Genomic DNA, 18,271 nt, shown 5'->3' on the forward strand with positions numbered 1-18,271 from the left:
ATTTGTTTTTTTATTGCTGTCTCTTTCTGTCCTCCTTCCAAGTGTTGTGAAAAAAATGGAGGGCGGTAAGCAAGCAATTTATAGTTATTTAGCATGTGGGTGAAATAGAAGAAGTTGGGTATTAAGTGTGAGATCAATAGTATACTCCTCAGTTCAGCTAGGCAGATTGCATACCCAAATCAGTTCTCTAGGCATTCATTTTATTTAATACCTTAGTAACTATTGATTGATCACCTATTCTGTGCTAGGTATATAATAAATATTTATCTCTAATCCTTATAAATTTTGCTATATTCTTCACATGAGGAAACTGAAAACCAGAGAAGTTAAGAGTTGGACAGAGTCACAAAGCTAGTACTGCCAGAGCTGGAATTCAGACTTCCATCTGTCTCATTCTAAAGCATGTATTCTCCTTCTAATATTGCATTCTTAACAAACACAAGATCTCAAACAAAGTTGTTATAATCTTACTTGTAATCATTCACGTAAACACACATGTTTAGGAAGCCTAAGTTTTTCTTTCTTATTTATATTGTAAACAAAATTAATTAACTGTCAGTAAAAATAAGGAACTTTTATCCCAAGTTTGTGACAAATAGGATGATTTCCCTATACTTCCTGTCCTTTTTATTTGTTTGCCCTGAGTACTCCATTCATCTGATTCTGAGTCCTTCTCCCTCCTGACTTAAAGTAAACCTCTACCTGGCCTGGCCTTCTTTCCTACAAAGATAGCAAACTCTGATGGGCGGGGCAGATTTACTAGTTTTTCTTTAGAAAGGTATAATAAAAAATGAAGTGAACACTTAATGCTTTTGCTTTTCCTAGCAAAATGCTAGTAAGTTTTATATACATTCTTTACTAAAATGAGCTTTTTACATACCTCCAATTGTCAAGTTGTCAAAATGCTAACAAGTCCCTGTTTTCCTTAAATCCGTGTAGTAACAAAGCAACTAGGATGGTGGTAATATAGTCCTAGAAAGAACAGTCTTGTCATTGGTAGTTGAATGTTGTATTCCATGGTAATGTATATAATGACAGAATGTACTCCAGTGGTAATAAAATACATGTATTTCAGGGCCAGGTGCAGTGGCTCATGCCTGTAATCCCAGCGCTTTGGGAAGCTAAGGCAGTTGGATCACCTGAGGTCAGAAGTTCGAGACCAGCCTGGCCAACGTGGTGAAACCGTGTCTCTACTAAAAATACAAGATTAGCTGGGCGTGGTGGCAGGCACCTGTAATTCCAGCTACTTGGGAGGCTGAGGCAGGCGAATCACTTGTACCCAGGAGGCAGAAGTTGCAGTGAGCCAAATAGTACCATTGCACTCCAGCGTGGGCAAAAAGAGTGAAACTCTGTCTCAAAAAAACATGTATTTCAGGTGACTGTGTTATTTAGAAAAGAGACAATTTAAATAGCACATGGTTGGAGTTACCTAGGAGGGAATGGTAGATGGTTTTACATGGCTTCACTCCTGATTAAGCACCACTGTGGTGTATTTTTCCACATCTTAGAAGGCACAGTCAAGAAATGATTTGGCTTCTTTCTGTGGAATGAGACTCCCTCGTTTGGCTGCATGCTGCAGCATATAGGCTTGAGGGCAGCCCAGGCCCTGGGCTTGGCAGACCCCTTACTATACAGCTTTTATTTTCACAATTAGGTTATACATAGGCCAGTCATGTCTTCCAAAATTTATCTGTTTTTTGTAGTAAACATCCATGAATCCAAATAACACAGTTCATTTGCCCATTGGTTCTCAAATTTGACCATGTTCCACAGTCATCTAAAGGGCTATTAAAACAGATTGCTGAGCCCCATCTCTGGAGTTTTTGATTCAGTAGGTCTGGGGTGGGTCCCGATAATTTGCACTTCTAACAAGTTCCTGGATGATGCTGCTGCTGCTGGTCCTTGGGTCACACTTAGAAATGCTGGTTTCACCACCATTCTAAAGATACATGCTATAGTCCAAGTAAAGCAGTGATTGAGATATTAAGCTTTTCTTTAAGGCACGTTTGAATTTCACATTTCATAATGTCCCAGATTAAGTACAAAAAGGGTATTCAATAGCTTTTATTAACTTTCTGAAAAGTTTAAAACATGAATATGCATATTAAAAAAATATATACCATTTGCTCTTTCAATAATTACCTCATTTACTTGGATACACCATTGGTATTTACTTGAAGCAACTTTGAGAGGGAAAACATTACCATCAAATGTCAACATTTGTGTTTCAGGCTTGATGGCAATGTGATCATTAAATTACCATCCCACGCCTGGGAGCACACTGCTAAAAGAAATGAAAATACTGTTTTTCTATAAGTAAATGAATATTTCAAGTCTAAAATGTATGTAAGGAACGAAGAATGAAAAAATACTAAAAGCCAGACTGCAGGCTCTGGAAAATGAGGAACTTTTTAGAGCCCTTCATTATGGGATTAGATTGTTACTAAGTTCATTTATTTAACTGTTTAGGATTATAAATTGAGTGTCTTCACTGTGCCATGTATTTGCCATCCGGCCCTGGAACAAATAGGGGGAACATTATCCTGAAATAATGGGCTTGGGTTTGACTTCAGCTATCTGTCTGCTCCTTCAATGTGCAAGGTTATAAAGATGCCTGTCACATAGAATTAATTTGAAAATTTCATTAGAAAACATATAAAAAGCTTATCCCAGGGTCTGGCACACACTGGGTGCTTAAAAATGTTAATAGCCCCTCTACCCTCAATGGATAAATGCTAAAACAATGTGCAGAGTGATTAAATCAGCTTAATGTAAACTTCTCAGGAATAAAACCCAAAGCAGATCTTCAGAGACAAATAGGATTTTTCCAGCTGGTTGGGAAAGACCAAAGGAACAATATATGCAAAGTCACAGAGATGAGGTTGATGGCAAACAGAAGCAGGACATGTAGCTAGAAAAGGATAATGAATAATCCAGTGGATCTAAAACATTCAAACTCAGAGGAAAGAATAGAGTGATGGTAACCAGAGACTTTGGGGTGAGGTAGGGTTGGAGAAAGGAGAGATCTTTGCCAAGGGTACAAAATTCCAATTAGACAGGAAGAGTAAATTTTAAAGACCTATTGTACAGCATGGTGAGCATAGTTAATGATAACATATTATATATTTCAAAATTGCTTAAAAAGTAGATTTTAAATGTTCTCAGCACACACAAAAAAAGATAAATAGGTGAGGTGATAGTGTTAATTAACTTTAATCTTTCTAAGCATATATATATATGTATATATCACATTGTACCCCATAAATATATACAATTATTATTTGTCAATTTAAAATTTTTAAAAATTAAATTTTAAAAATAGTCCAGGGGTTCTTAAAGTATGGTCCATGTAAGGTCAAATAGTGATCATGCCAATGTTAATTTTCATAATAATACAAAAACACTTGTCTTTTTCACTGTGTTGACATTTGCACTGATGGTACATAAATAATAGTGGTTAAAACTACTTGCATCTTAGCATAAATCAAAGCCATGATACCATATTGTACTAGGAGGTTTTTATTGTTATTGTTGTTTTTAGGTGAGTTTCACTTAATGTCCTTGGTAGACCAGGCACAGTGGCTCATGCCTGTAATTCCAGCACTTTGGGAGGCTGAGGCAGGAGGATCACCTGAGCTCAGGATTACAAGACCAGTCTGGGTAATACAGTGAGACCTTGTCTCTACTAAAAATTTTAAAAATTAGCTGAGCATGGTGGTGTGTGCCTGTGATTCCAGGTACTCAGGAGGCTGAGGTGGGAGGACTGCTTGAGCCCAGAAGGTTGAGGCTGCAGTGAGCCATAATCATGCCACTGCACTCCAACCTGAGTGACAGGGTGAGACCCTTTAAGAATGCCCCTGGTGATGTAGTAAATTAAATCTCAACCCTGGAGTACCTGTCTTCTTAAAAATTCTGGGTAATTAAATGGGAAGTACACATAGAATACTTCTGCTGTGTAACAAAATACGATGGTTTTCTCAAAGAAAAATACTTGTGAAATAGTTGAGTTGTGAAGCTGAACTAGCTCCTTCTTTCATGGACTACCTTGAAAGAACAACTGACAGACAAACTGTGGTTATTCAAACTTGAGAGTGTTTGGCAGATATTTTCTTAAGAATGAACATAACAAACCTATTACTTCAAGGAAAACAACTATTTGTTGTCAGTGATATAAAATTCAAGTTTTCAAGCAAAAATAAGAATTTTTAAAACTTACATCTGCCACAGTGTTTATCTCAACAGCTAAACATTCCTCTGATGAGATTGGTGGTTGAATTCATAAACTTTTAAAAGTGTTATATAATTAAATATGTCAACATTTAGAGGATCTGCATTAACTCAATAAACCATTGATTTCCAAATAACCTAATGCATGATATTACAAAATTATACATGAGTAAAATCCATTCAAACTGCAAAATAATCAATGACTTTTTTTTTTTTTTTTTAAAGATGGGGTTTCACCATATTGGTCAGGCTGGTCTCGAACTCCTGACCTCAGGTGATCCACCCACCTCAGCCTCCCAAAGTGCTGGGATTACAGGCATGAGCCACCGCACCCGGCAATCAATGACTTTTAATGTAACTGAGTACAAAAAGTTTATTGATATGGTTTCAAATTTCACGTTGCAACTAACCTTTAAGAAACTACCACTTATCAAGTTCTGATATGGTACTAAAGAATATCTACAGTTATCTAAAAAGCTATTAAAATACTCCTTTTTCTGCTTACAAATCTGAGTGAGACCAGATATTTTTTATATTCTTTAATCAAAACAACATGTCACAGCAGACTGAATGCACAAGCCAATAAGGAAATTGAGTTGTCTTCTATTAAGCCAGATATTAAAGAGACTTGCAAAAATATTATTTAGGTTAATATTATTGGGTTTATTTCCTTAATTTTTAAATTTTTATTAAATGCTTAAATTATACATAATGTACATAATTATGGTGTACATAGTGCTGTTGCAATACATATAATGTAAAGTGAGCAGATCAGGGTAATTAGCATATCCATCATCTCAAACAATTATCATTTCTTCATGTTGGGAACATTCAATATCCTCCTTCTAACTACCTGAAACTATATAATAATGTTACTGTTAACTGTAGTCATCCTACAGTGCTGTAGAACCCTAGATCTTATTTCTCTCATCTAACTGTAATTTTGTGTCCTCTGACAAATCCCTGCCTATCCTTTTCTTCCCCCATCTTCCCAGCCTCTAGTATTCTCTCTTCTACTTTTTACTCCTATGAGATCTACTTTTTTTTTTAAGCTTCCACATGAGTGAGAACACGTGGTGTTTAACTTTTGTTTCTGGCGTTATTTTACCTAGAATAACGTCCTCCAGTTCCATCCATTTTTCCGCAAGAAAAGGTTTGTTGTTTTTTTAAAAAAATGGATTATTTTCAAATTTTCTCAGTTCTAATTTTTCATATAAATGATAGTTGATATAACTTATACAAATAAGAGTCCATGTGATTCTCAATTTTTAGGATTGTAAAGCAATCCTGAGACCAAAAAGTTTGAGAATTGTGGAGACAGGCTGTAAATGACATGTTGAAATGTTTGGCTTTTATCTTGTAGATTTTGTAGAGGAAACAGTTTTTTTTAAGCAGGAAAGTAGCATGATTTTTTTAATACAATATTTTCTTGCAGTAATATTGAAAATAGGCTAGAAGATGGGACACCAGTGGGTCAAATTTTAGTTCAAGAATGTGTACCCAGGTCGGGCGCGGTGGCTCAAGCCTGTAATCCCAGCACTTTGGGAGGCCGAGGCGGGTGGATCACGAGGTCAAGAGATCAAGACCATCCTGGTCAACATGGTGAAACCCTGTCTCTACTAAAAATACAAAAAATTAGCTGGGCATGGTGGTGTGTGCCTGTAATCCCAGCTACTCAGGAGGCTGAGGCAGGAGAATTGCCTGAACCCAGGAGGCGGAGGTTGCGGTGAGCCGAGATCGTGCCATTGCACTCCAGCCTGGGTAACATGAGTGAAACTCCGTCTCAAAAAATAAAAAATAAAAAATAATGTGTACCCAGCCATCATTTCTATCTAGCTAGTCTGGATTAAGAGAAACTAATCTGATGGTTAGTCTGGTCTGTGACCGGTAAGAATTTCTCAGCTATCATTTTTAGAATGATACCTACCTACCTACCATCTCGGCAACTCTTTGGTGTCTATCACATGGGGGAATAATACTACATAGTGGGAAAAATGCCGGCATTGTAGTCAAAGATTTGAATTCTGACTTACCACTGAGTAGTTGTAACTTTTGACTTAATCTCTCTGAGCTAAAGTTTCTCTACCTATAATACCTACATTATAGACATATTTTGAGTACTAAATATATAATATCTGTAAAACATCAGCATAATATCTAGCAATAGTAAAATTATGTCTGAGGAACCAGAATTTAGTATCATCCTTGCTTAATATCTTGCCCCCTGAAATCTCTTCTGAGAACAGCTGCGTACTCTTTCTTAAATGTAAATCTAGTTATATCCCCACACTCCCCGCACTGAAGAAGGCCCTGCATATGTGGCATCTGCCTACATTTTAACCCTAACATTTTGGGTTTAATCTTATCCTCTTCTTCATGAACCTCTAGTTATTCTGGCTTCCTTTTCTTCTGAGTGCCTTGTTTATAATACTGACTTTGCGATCACTTTTACTGGATTACCTTTTAATTGGGACTATCTTAAAATTGGTCCTGTCATTGTTTTTTTAATTTTACTTTAAACTTTTTATGATTGAAAATTTTAAACATATACAAAAGTAGATGGACTAGTATAGTAAACCACCATTTACCACAAAACTGCACTTCAACAATTATTAATTTATAACCAGTCTTGTTTCATCTCTGCCCCTATTTCCTTCCCCCCATTATTTTGAAGCAAATTCCAGATATCATTTCATTTGTAAATATCTCAGTATGTGTCTCTGAAAGATAAGCCCTTTTTTTCCCCATTATCATTGTATACCAAAAAAGGTTTCTTTAAACCCTAATACCTAACCGCTGGCTAAACATCACGTATCAAAAATTTTAAAACTATAAATATTCAGATGACTCCATTATCTTCATCCCTGTTCTCTCCACAAAGACTTATGTGCAGTTTTCCACTTGATATCTCCACTTCAAATAAGCATTTCAAATGAAACATATCCAAAGCAGAACTCTTAATTTTATGCTACAAACTGTTCCATCCAACTCTTCCCTTCTTGGTAAATGGCCCTCCATTCATTCAGTTGCTCAAGCCAGAAAACTAGGAGTCATCTTTGATTCTTCTTCTCTTCACCCCCGACATCCAAAATGTTGGATGATTCAACCTCCAAAATATATTCCAAATCTATCTCCTCTCTAATTTCTGTTTTTACTGCCTTGGTCCAAACTACCGTCAGCTCTAACCTGTTCTCTAAAGTATTTCTAAAGTATTGATTGAGCTCTCTGCCTAATCTGTTGCCCCTGGTAACCTAATCTCTTTAGAACAGCCAAGTACACGCCTCATTTTACTCCTACCTTCTGGGTTCAATTTCCTTCTTGACAAATACCATTTTTAATGGTTCTTTCAATAAGCCATGGTAGTAAAAACTTGATGACTGACTAAAATCATGGTTATCTTAGTGTTATTTAACCAATAACACTTGGTTATTTGTTAAAACTATAGCCAATGGGCCATAGTTATTTGCATGTCAGTTTAGTTTTCAGACATAAATTTTGTGTCCAAATTATGTCCCTGAATGTAAGAATACCTCTAAACACAAATTGCCCAGTTTAGATACTTAGTCTCACACTTACGTAAATAATTTTTTTCATACTTGGTTGATAAGATCTATTGCCAATCACATACATGTGCTAAATTTTCAGTTCAGCTAGGCATGCTAGTATATTCCTGTAGTTCCAGCTACTTGGAGGCCAAGGCAGGAGGATCACTTGAGCCCAGGAGTTCAAGTTCAGCCTGGGCAACATACATAGCAAGGCTCCCTTCTCACCGTCTCTAAAAAATAAATTAAAAATTAATTAAAAAATAGTTTTTCTAGTGAGAAAAATATAATCTACACATTCAGAAAATAACAATAACACTCCAACCAAAATGAAGGATATCATTTGCTGCCTGAATGGCCTTTAGCTAACCTTTCTAAATCTACCACCCCTGAATTTCGTGCTCCTCATTATCAAAGACCCCCAGCGTGTACATCTGGGATACTATGTATGTCATTTCTTTAGGACTTCCAGAATCATGTCAGGAATCCAACTAAGTCTAGCACGGCTGGGACTCTGTCCAAACCCCAACTTCTGGTTTGGACAGGCAGACTGGATTGGACATACCTTTGCACACTTAGGAATGCTATTTATTTGTATCAGCCTTCCTTTACCCTTCCAAGGCCTTTTGGATCTTCTCAATGACCTTATGTAACTAAACTGTATTCCTCAATAATCCAGGAGTCAATCCCGGGAACCCTCTAATCCACTCCAGAGTTCAAGGGTATAGCCAGGAGTTGGCAAACTATGGCCGATGGGCCAAATCCAGCCTGTCACCTGTTTTTGTAAATGAAGTTATTCTGGAAAATAGCCACACTCATCTTTTACATGTTGTTATGGCTGTTTTTGAGCTACAACAACAGGGTTGAGTAATTTCAGCAGAGACCATACCCACAAAACCTAAAATACTTACCATGTGGCCTTTTACAGAAGTTCGCTTACCCCTGGACTAAAGCCATAATATCAGATTTGTCTGTGGTTGTCAGGCATGCTAGTGACATATAGCTATTCCAGCCAAATACTAGAAAGGTTTGGTACTCTCTAAAGTAATCAGCCTATGCCTATTAATATATGTGTTGTGTGTATGTGTACGTGTGTGTGTGTGTGTGTGTGTGTGTGTGTACATAGGGTATGGAAAATGAAAATCCTAACACTTCTTAGACTGTAGTAAAATGTCATGCCCTTCTCTGTGGAAAATTGAGTTAGAAGCTTGAATTGTTTTAATGCTTCTGCTCCGGTTATATCTTAATTTGCATTATCTCTCCTTTCTACTAAGCGAATCCTGTCAAAGTTGTCTTTTCATACTTACGACGAAACCGGCCTCAAGGTCAAACTTCTACTTCTCATAAAGAAAAAATAATTGAAAGTAGAAGTTGAAAATAGCTGCTCTCTCTCCTGATCACATGTTATTTTGCTGTAAAGAAACTTCTGGACAATCAACATTTATAAAAATCACATCTACATTTGCTGACATATTGTTCCTAAAGTTAAGATGAGTTCATAAAGTCTTCACTGTTAAATTTTTAAATAATCATGTTTTAGAGAAAACTGATAAATATCTTACTTTATCCTAATCATGGAATGATACGGTATGGTTATGTTTATGTGTACCAGAATGGGGTGGTCTTCAGACAGCTTTATGTTTCTTTTTCTTTGGGGATGTGATATAATTCCAGAGAAGTAAACTGACTTGCTTACAGTCTCATAATGAATATATTCCAATTTGAGGAGTCAAACAGAATTCCCCACTTGGGTCAGTTTTATTTGCCTGTTCCTGTAATGAATCTGAAGTTAAATACCAGTACTTACATGTAACTCTTATAGTGCTTTCACTCCCATTGTCTCAATTGTCCAAACAGCTCTGACAGTGCATCCTTCCAATTTTATAGGAAATTGAGAGACACAGAGGTGCATTGACATTCCCAGGGCCACTCTGCAAGTAGGTAGCAGAGCCAGACTCTGACTTCCAAAACTATTAGGCCCATGTACTCAATATTTATATAGTTATTCACGTCCTTAAAACCACTTTTTGTGACTGCCCTGATTAATACATACTCCTATAAATGTCACCACACCCATTTTACAGATGAATAATGGGAGACATGGACAGAGTAGCACTGGTGACAGAGTTGAAGTTAAACTTGAGTTTCTAATTTCCAGGCCTGCCTTCAGACCTCTGGGCCACAGTTTCGGCTGGTGATTGTTTAACCTGACTGCAATAGAGTATTGATTACAGTCATCAAGTGATATTTAAAAGTTTAATTCCAGAATAAGCAGTTTATTCATACGTAGTACCTCTATAACGATGACCTGTTAATAGCAAAACAAAAGGGCTTGCCTAAAAAGAGCAAAGTGGTAATGGCTATGGCACACCGATCAGCTCCCTACCTCACCCCTAACCTTCATGGAGTGAAATAGCCTCACTAATCAGCCAGTTGGCATTTCTGTGCTAGTGGCCCATGATTACAGTTCTGTTCTGCATATGGGAAGATGTCCTGTTCCTCTGACTTCCTAATGGAGAGAGAATTCCCCAGCCTTGCTGGGTTTCTACATTGGAACCTGCCCCAGTTCTATTCTCTGTGGTGGCATAGGCAGAATTTCTGCTGGGAGTAGTGCGGATCCAGATCTTTGGTGACATTTTCTGGTGCCTTGCTACTATCTGATTTTATTTAGCATGCACTTACTGAGTGCTTGCTGTAATCCTCACTAACCTACCTGCCATGGGTATTCTGAGAACGAAGAGTCCCTATAGACAGTAAAACATCATGGGTAATCTAGGATTTGAATAGTCTTTGAAGACTGGCTAAGTTTGAAATAGATGGGCTTGTTTGGAGCTGAAGTTTTGTGTCTCAGAAAGTTTGAAATAAGGATGAAAGCATATGTTGTAGCCTTATTGTGAAGGGCCTTGTAGACCTGTAAGTAAAATCTGGATGGCCACAAGACTCTATGGATGATGTGGGAACACAGGAACAAAAGAGGCATTTCAGGAAGAGTTCCCTGGAGGGCTTGGTAAGAAAGCTCTGGAAGTCATGGGGCCTGCCCTTTGTGCTCATCAATGTCCTTTATTGATAAAATAGCTGAGATATTGCTGCATGTTGGAAGATTTGACTTATTGCTGGTGTCACAGTGGTGTCAGAGTGGTCTTCATCCAACCAGAGCATCTAACAAAAATCATAAATGTCCCAGTAGGTCAGAGCCTCATTTTCTAACATTTTATGAGTGTACATAATTGTATTCCAAGGAATAAACCTCAGAAGATTAGAAATGGTCCCAAATTATCACCCCCTCCCTGCTTTTTCATAGTCCATTATGAATTTCTCTTCTATGACTATTTAAATTATTTTATTTCCCCGTTCCTGCTTATATCACTTCTGAGGAATGGTGCTCCATTATTTAAAATTTTTCTACTCACTTTTCCTACCTTGCTGCTTGTATACTTATTCCTCTGTTCTTTCTAGAGGAGGAAGGCAGTGAAAAACAGTTTTTCAGAAAGTGTTCCTGGAACCAACTACATCACCTGGAGTGTATAAATGCAGATTCCTGGGCCATACCCCAAAGCTGTTAAATCAATCCCTAGAGGTGGGAGCTGAGAATCTGTAATTTTAACAATCTTCCCAGGTAATGAAAGTTTGATAGACATTGGCATAATATTTTAGAACATAGACTTTGAAGTCACCCAGACCTGAGTTTGAATCCTGCTTTTGTCACATGTTAGTGTCATCTTGGACAAGTTACTTGAGCTCTGCTTACCAGTTTTCTTATCTAGAAACTGAGAAGCAGAATCATGTAACTGCTTAAAGGACAAACACTAGAGCTGAGCTGCAGGATTTGAATCTCAGCTCCACCAGTTACTAGCTGTGTTACTTAACGCAGTGTTACTTAACACAGCTAGTAACTTGATCCCTCAGGGCTATAATTTCTTCATTTATAAAACAGAAAATAGCCTGCCTGGTAAGGTGTTGTGAGACTTAAAGGGGGATGGGATTTCCTCCCAGGGCACATTTGACAGTGTCTGGGGACTTTTTTGGTTGTCACAACTGGGAAGCAGGATGTAGTTCCAATGTCTGTCCTTTAGCAGGTAGAGGCAAGAAGTGCTGTTATAAGCCTGCCATGTGGATAGCCCTCCACAGCAAAGAATTTCCTGGCCCAAAATGTCAATAGCCCACTTCTGATAAATGTGGCTTAGAACAGGCACACGATAAGCACTATGAAAGTTTCGGCCACTGTTGTTATTTGCTGTTATGGGAATAATAAGCCTCACTCAAAGTGTTGTTGTTTGAAGATACATATTTAAGCACAGTGCCTAGCATTAGATAAATGTAGAGACAGTGGTGGCAGTGATTGTTAGGCAGCCAGATATCTAGAAACACAATCATTCTACAACTAGAGCAGCTTCTATTTAAAAACTTTTTTTTAAAACATAAATAATGACTTTTTTGGTTTGTTTAGGATTTTCAAAAGTAAAATACATCTGTAATTAATACCCTACCTTTCAATAATAGCTATGTTTTTTTCTTCTAAGTAAAAGTAAAAGCACTTTTACTTCTTCATCTTCGTAATCAAGTATTGATTGTTGGGTTTCTGCAGTATGCCAGGCTTGCCTTATGGTAACAGTGTGGTGGAAGGAACATGGACATTAGAATTGGATGGTATCTATTCAGATCCCAACTCTAGCGCCACCTTAGTACCCATGTAATTTTAAGCAATTGATTTAGCTTCTTTCAATCTCAGTTTCCTCATCTGTAAAATGAGAATAATTGTATCTACCTCCTGAAGAGTTTTCATGAATTAAGTGGAAAAATGCACAGCTTGTGCAGTACTGAGTAGGTGTGTGTTCTGAGTACTTGTAGATCCCATTCCTGCCCCACATCCCTTTCCTCAGTCAGCCTACAACGTTTTTGGAGTTAAGTGTACATAATCATTTCTCAGCATCTCCCTACTCCAACTCAAAGGGCAGAGTGAGATAAAAGGAAAGTGAAAAAAGGTGCACTGACTTGCTTCTCCAGTATTTCCAGGCATTCAGGAAGAATGTCCAGGGCCCCAGAAAAGCTGTTTCAAGGGTCATGCACAGTAGCTCACTCCTGTAATCCCATCACTTTGGGAGGCTGAGGCGGGCAGATTACCTGAGGTCAGGAGTTCGCTACCAGCCTGGCCAACATGGTGAAACCCCATCTCTACTAAAAATACGAAATAATTAGCCAGACATTGCAGCAGGTGCCTGTAGTCCCAGCTACTTGGGAGGCTGAGGCTCTAGAAGAATTGCTTGAACCCAGGAGGCAGAGGTTGCAGTGAGCTGAGATCATGCCACTGCACTCTATCCTGGGCCACACAGTGAGACTCTGTCTGAAAAAAAAAGGCTGGGCGTGGTTGCTCACACCTGTTATCCCAACACTTTGGTTTGGGAGGCCGAGGTGAGTGGATCATCTGAGATCAGGATGTTGACACCAGCCTGACCAACATGGTGAAATCCCATCTCTACTAAAAGTATAAAAATTAGCCAGGTGTGGTGGGCACCTGTAATCCCAGCTACTTGGGAGTTTGAGGTAGGAGAATCACTTGAATCCAGGAGGTGGAGAGGTTGTAATGAGGCGAGATCACGCCATTGCACTCCAGCCTGGGTGACAGGAGCAAGATTTTGTCTCAAAAAAAAAGAAGGGCTGTTCCACATCCTTCCTGGGTTGGTCCCCTTGGAAAAGGCTATAGGTATTTTCTTCTAATACCTTGTCTTTTCGGGAAATGCATATCAGTATCTCACCCCATTCTTTAGAAGTGAGTCAAGGCCAAAATGGTGATGCTAAGGAGCTACTTCTATTATTGAGAATGTTATTTTTATTGAGAATGGCAACCATATTTTATTGCTCTTTTCCAAAATTAATTGATCTTTTCCGTTAATTTGCACAGATGACATTCTGACTTTGTATTCCATAGAATTTTGAAACTTTAATTTTTCTTAGTATTATGAAAATGACAGTGATTTACAGAGGCCTGTGCCTTAAAGATGCTTGTAATTTGCTATTTGAGTCTGTTTAAAAAAAAGTGGATCTGTACAGTTTCAGAAAATTAGAGTTCATTCAAGACCTTGCACATGGCCGCCAGTCTTCCCCATCTCCAGACCTAGCTACTTCATTCACACCAGTAAGAGCTACCTTTGTTTGACCAGACTATGTTAAAAATATTAGTAAGAACTCATCAGATCTCAGATAAAGGTTAATCTTAGTTCAGGATAAGAAGTTTGACGTTTTCAGTTAAAGACTACAGAAGGCTTAGCAGAAAATTGGAGATGCTAGATAGTGATCAGTAGACACACACTTTTCTACCTGAGAATGTCAATGATTGGAAAATCAACTTGATGACCTGGAAACTAAGATAGGATTAAGAAATGTCACATTCGTAGGGGTTCCTAGAGGTAGAGAGAAAAAAAGAAATGGGAATGTTGGGTTTTTTTCTCCCTTTCAATAGATTATAAAGGTCTGGGATTTGATAACTTTGAACTCACCTTTTCATGTGTTAATGTAGATCCCACATCTGCAAAGGTCCATTATCCCCAGCAACCCCAGAAATACGAAGCTCTGGAAACCAGTAACAAAATGATGACATTTTATTTCTAACATGCGTTCATCTGATTTTTAAGGGTAAAAGGAGGTTTGAAAAGTCACACATTTGCTTATTAGCTGTTGTGGGCAACTAGAGACTTGTGTACCTGCTGGAGAGAGCTAACAAACGGAACTCAGACCATTTGCCCCAAGAGTCAGGTAGTCTCTGTAGAAGTCAGATTTCACTTACCTGTCCCTTCTGAAGCTGAATGAAGATGGTTAAATTTGAAGATCGGATTGAACTGAAATTGTGGAAATACTTAGATATGTAAAGGCCTTTAACCTATTCTAATGTGGAATTTGATTTACCTTTTTAAAAAGTACATTCAGACCTTTAACAGACTTTTTACAAAAAATCTGTCTTGAGTGAATTTGCTAGGAAAAGTAAAAGGATTATTTCATTTGGTGGTGTAATGATTAATCCCTACCACCTCGGTAAACCAAGTGAGCTTCCCATAGGAGACTGCAGCTTTGATTTATGTATGAACTGATGAAATACAGCCTTCCAAAGGATTCCTTTGTATAACAGACAAATCTGTAACAATGTAACTATTTCCTTTGAACACCTTATATTCATTATGCATGTTCAGAAAATGATTTGTCTTTGTGGAGATTATAACATGGATTTATAAGTATCAGGTCAGACATGCCAAATCTCAATTAAAAACTCTTCATAAGTGGAAAGTTGGTTGAAGAGTTTAAAGTATAGTCCAACATATGTTGTCTTCTGTGTTGTCTGTCTATGAAAGAAGGAATGCTGAGGGTTCAGGACAAAGAGTAGGCCAAATCGGAGTTTGACCCAACCTACAGATCAAGGACCTAGGTAACAACACCATAGTTATTAGGGAAATAGGGGTGTTTCAACATGAACTTAAATAGCAGAAATATAAAAGCCATAACTTCCTCTTAGTGGGCTATTTGTCACTTAACAATTCTGTTTTATAGTAATGAATATCAAATTGTACTTAGCCTGGAAAAAAAAAGAGATACGCTAGTCATTATTTGCCAGTTTAAAACATGTGCTAACATGTGTATAAGAAATTCTCACAGATTTCTTGTAATTTTCATTCTAAAGAATTTTTTTACCACCTGTCTCATGGATGAAATGGGGGAAATTTTTATTTTCTCCATTAACTCCTTCATGATGCCGTCATCAAGTCTGTTCAGTAAATCAGAGTAATAGGGAAACAGCACCCAGGCTCAAATTCCCATTTTCTTGTTTTCTCCATCACATTAAACATCTCCCAATGAGATATTTGTAAAGTGTTACTTTAGTATTTGAGAGAGTTTTCTGATTTTATGTCCAAATATGGAACAAATCAATGGTAAAAAATTAAATTCCCCCCTTTTTATTTCGAGACGGAGTCTCTCTCTGTCACCAGACTGGAGTGCAGTGGTGCCATCTTGGCTCACTGAAGCCTCCGCCTCCCAGGTTCAAGCAGTTCTCCTGCCTCACCCTCCCAAATAGCTGGGACTACAGGTGCCCACCATGCCCAGCTAATTTTTGTATTTTTAGTAGAAAGAGGGTTTCTCCATGTTAGCCAGGCTGGTCTCGAACCCCTGACCTCAGGTGATCCACCTGCCTCAGCCTCCCAAAGTGGTGGGATTATAGGCATAAGCCACTGCGCCTGGCCTTAAATTCTCTTACTAAATTAGTGTGCCTAATGATAAATTAATCAAAGATTTTCCTTTTTTCTTTTTTTCTGAACGATTTATCTGTTTATGTTATTTATACATCATGACGGAACCAACCTTCTCTGATACTTTTCTCAGTGTTTTAATTTTTTAGTCATAGTATGTTATTATATCTAACCTTGAACTCTCAGAACCTCTCCCTTTTCCCGTCTCTTCATTTGAATCATACAAAGAGCTATTTTTCCTTCAAGCATTAAGACATGACATATCATTGATGTATTTTTAAAATTCTTACTACTTTTGGAGACTGCTGTCACTGTAAATGCAGATTATAGCATCCATTTGCAAATCCATGTGATTTTACTTTTTCAGCTCTATTTGCATAGCTCTTTAGAGTTGCCTTTATATTATTGGTGATTTAATATACCAGTGCACTTATATAAAATGTGCTCATAAAAAACAGTCTTTATCTTGAATATAGTCTGTGCTGCTTTAGTCCACAAAGAGTTAATAAAACTAGCTTTCACTTTGCTTAGCTCCCCAAAGGTAATTTGGCACATTTCCCAGACCAAACCAGTAAGGTAAGGGTCAAGGTGCAGTGAGTGATATTAAGGAACAGAATTCCAACCTTTCCTCATGGTTTGCCCAACTTGTAGCTCTCCAGAACTCAGTGGAATCTGTGGTTTATCTGAGTTTCAGAGCATAATTAACAGACTCAAGAAGGCCCTGTGAAAATTTCCTTTAATGGGGAATTGTGTTAGTGAGTACAGCAGGTGAGTTTTTAAATATTTCTTGCTTTTAGTATTCATGTTTTGTTTTGTGAAACCCTTCGAAGTACAGAGCCCAGGGAGTTCCTCAGGTTCATCACAGCAGCTCTTTCTGTGGTTTTCACTGTAACTGAGCTTTGTTGTTAATAGCCCATTGCCTAGGATGAAAACAGGCAAGTGAGGATGGAATCATGGCTTCTGAACCCTTCACCAACCCTTTTTGACAAATGGAAAGGAACACTTTCTTTTAGTAATAACCAGGACATGGAGGGAAAAAAAGGCAAGAGTAAGTTTGAAAAGATTAGGAGCCAAGAAGCAGCTATTTAGGAAACCTCTAAAGCTGACTTTAGAACAAGAAATGTCTGGAGCTATAACATTTTTTTCTTTAAGTTGGGGGAACTGATTTTTTTTTTTTTTTTTTTTGAGGCGGAGTCTCACTCTGTCACCAAGCTGGAGTGCAGTGGTGCGATCTCGGTTCACTGTAACCTCCACCTCCCAGTTTCAAAAGATTCTTCTGCCTCAGCCTGCCATGTAGCTGGGACTATAGGTGCGCACCGCCATGCTCAGCTAATTTTTGTATTTTTAGTAGAGACGGGGTTTCACCATATTGACCAGAATGGTCTCGATCTCTTGACCTCATGATCCGCCCACGTCAGCCTCCCAAAGTGCTGGGATTATAGGTGTGAGCCACCGCGCCTGCCCAGGGAAGCTGATATTTTTAAGGCACTTTATGTATATTGCTTTGAAACTAGAAATGGTTTCTATTAATGTTTTCCAGAAAAGAACATTTTCCCTTTCTTGAAGCATGTTGATAACTACTCAGTAATATTCAGTCTTGACACAAAGTGGTGCCTGAGTGTCTTGGAGGTGTCACTTTGTTTTGTCTTTGCTAATTCATGGAGATAGAGCCCCCATGTTACCTTGATTTTATGGTGCTCCATATTATGAAAAAAACAGCTTTGTGTGGAGCCCCTCCTTTGGGTTGATGACTGAGGGCAGCCCATCGAGAAGAGGCAGTATGCCTTACTGTGTGAGGCCTCCTTTATATATGCTACTCTCTTAACTGCTAGAAGAGTGATTCCTTCCAACCTCACCACTATCCCCAAGAGCCAGATCCCCTAACAGAACTTCCAGCTCATTGTTTATTCCTAGCATAGAGATACCTCTGGCCCTGCCGGCTTTGAAAGGATATTTTTGAAGTTGTGTATCCAGCAGACATCAAGGCTTATTTTTCTGTCCAGGCACATGCATAATTTCCATAATGAAAAATTGATAAGAGGGTACTCCTTCGCCTTTAGATCTACTCCCTTAAATCCACAGGCAATATATGTTCTGATGGCACACGATCAAAAAAAGTACCTCTTTTAAAGAAACTGATAAATGTCACCATGACTCACTGCCAATTGAAAATCCACAGATAACCTGTAATCATATAGAAGTTTCTTTTCCTTCCTTCTTTCTCTTTTTCATAAAGAAACCAGAAAAAAATAGCTGATGAATGTGTGATAA

At 38.1% G+C, this 18,271-nt stretch overlaps 1 protein-coding gene across 4 annotated transcripts in view; it reads left to right on the forward strand.

Moving 5' to 3' along the window:
• The window catches only part of PEAK1 (pseudopodium enriched atypical kinase 1), a 293,556-nt gene that overhangs the window by 233,963 nt on the left and 41,322 nt on the right, over positions 1-18,271 (forward strand). The gene's annotated exons all lie outside the window — the stretch shown is intronic.

This window comes from Sapajus apella, unplaced genomic scaffold (genome assembly GCF_009761245.1).
Source record: "Sapajus apella isolate SASKATOON/1434 unplaced genomic scaffold, GSC_monkey_1.0 scaffold168, whole genome shotgun sequence".
Taxonomy (NCBI): domain Eukaryota; kingdom Metazoa; phylum Chordata; class Mammalia; order Primates; family Cebidae; genus Sapajus; species Sapajus apella.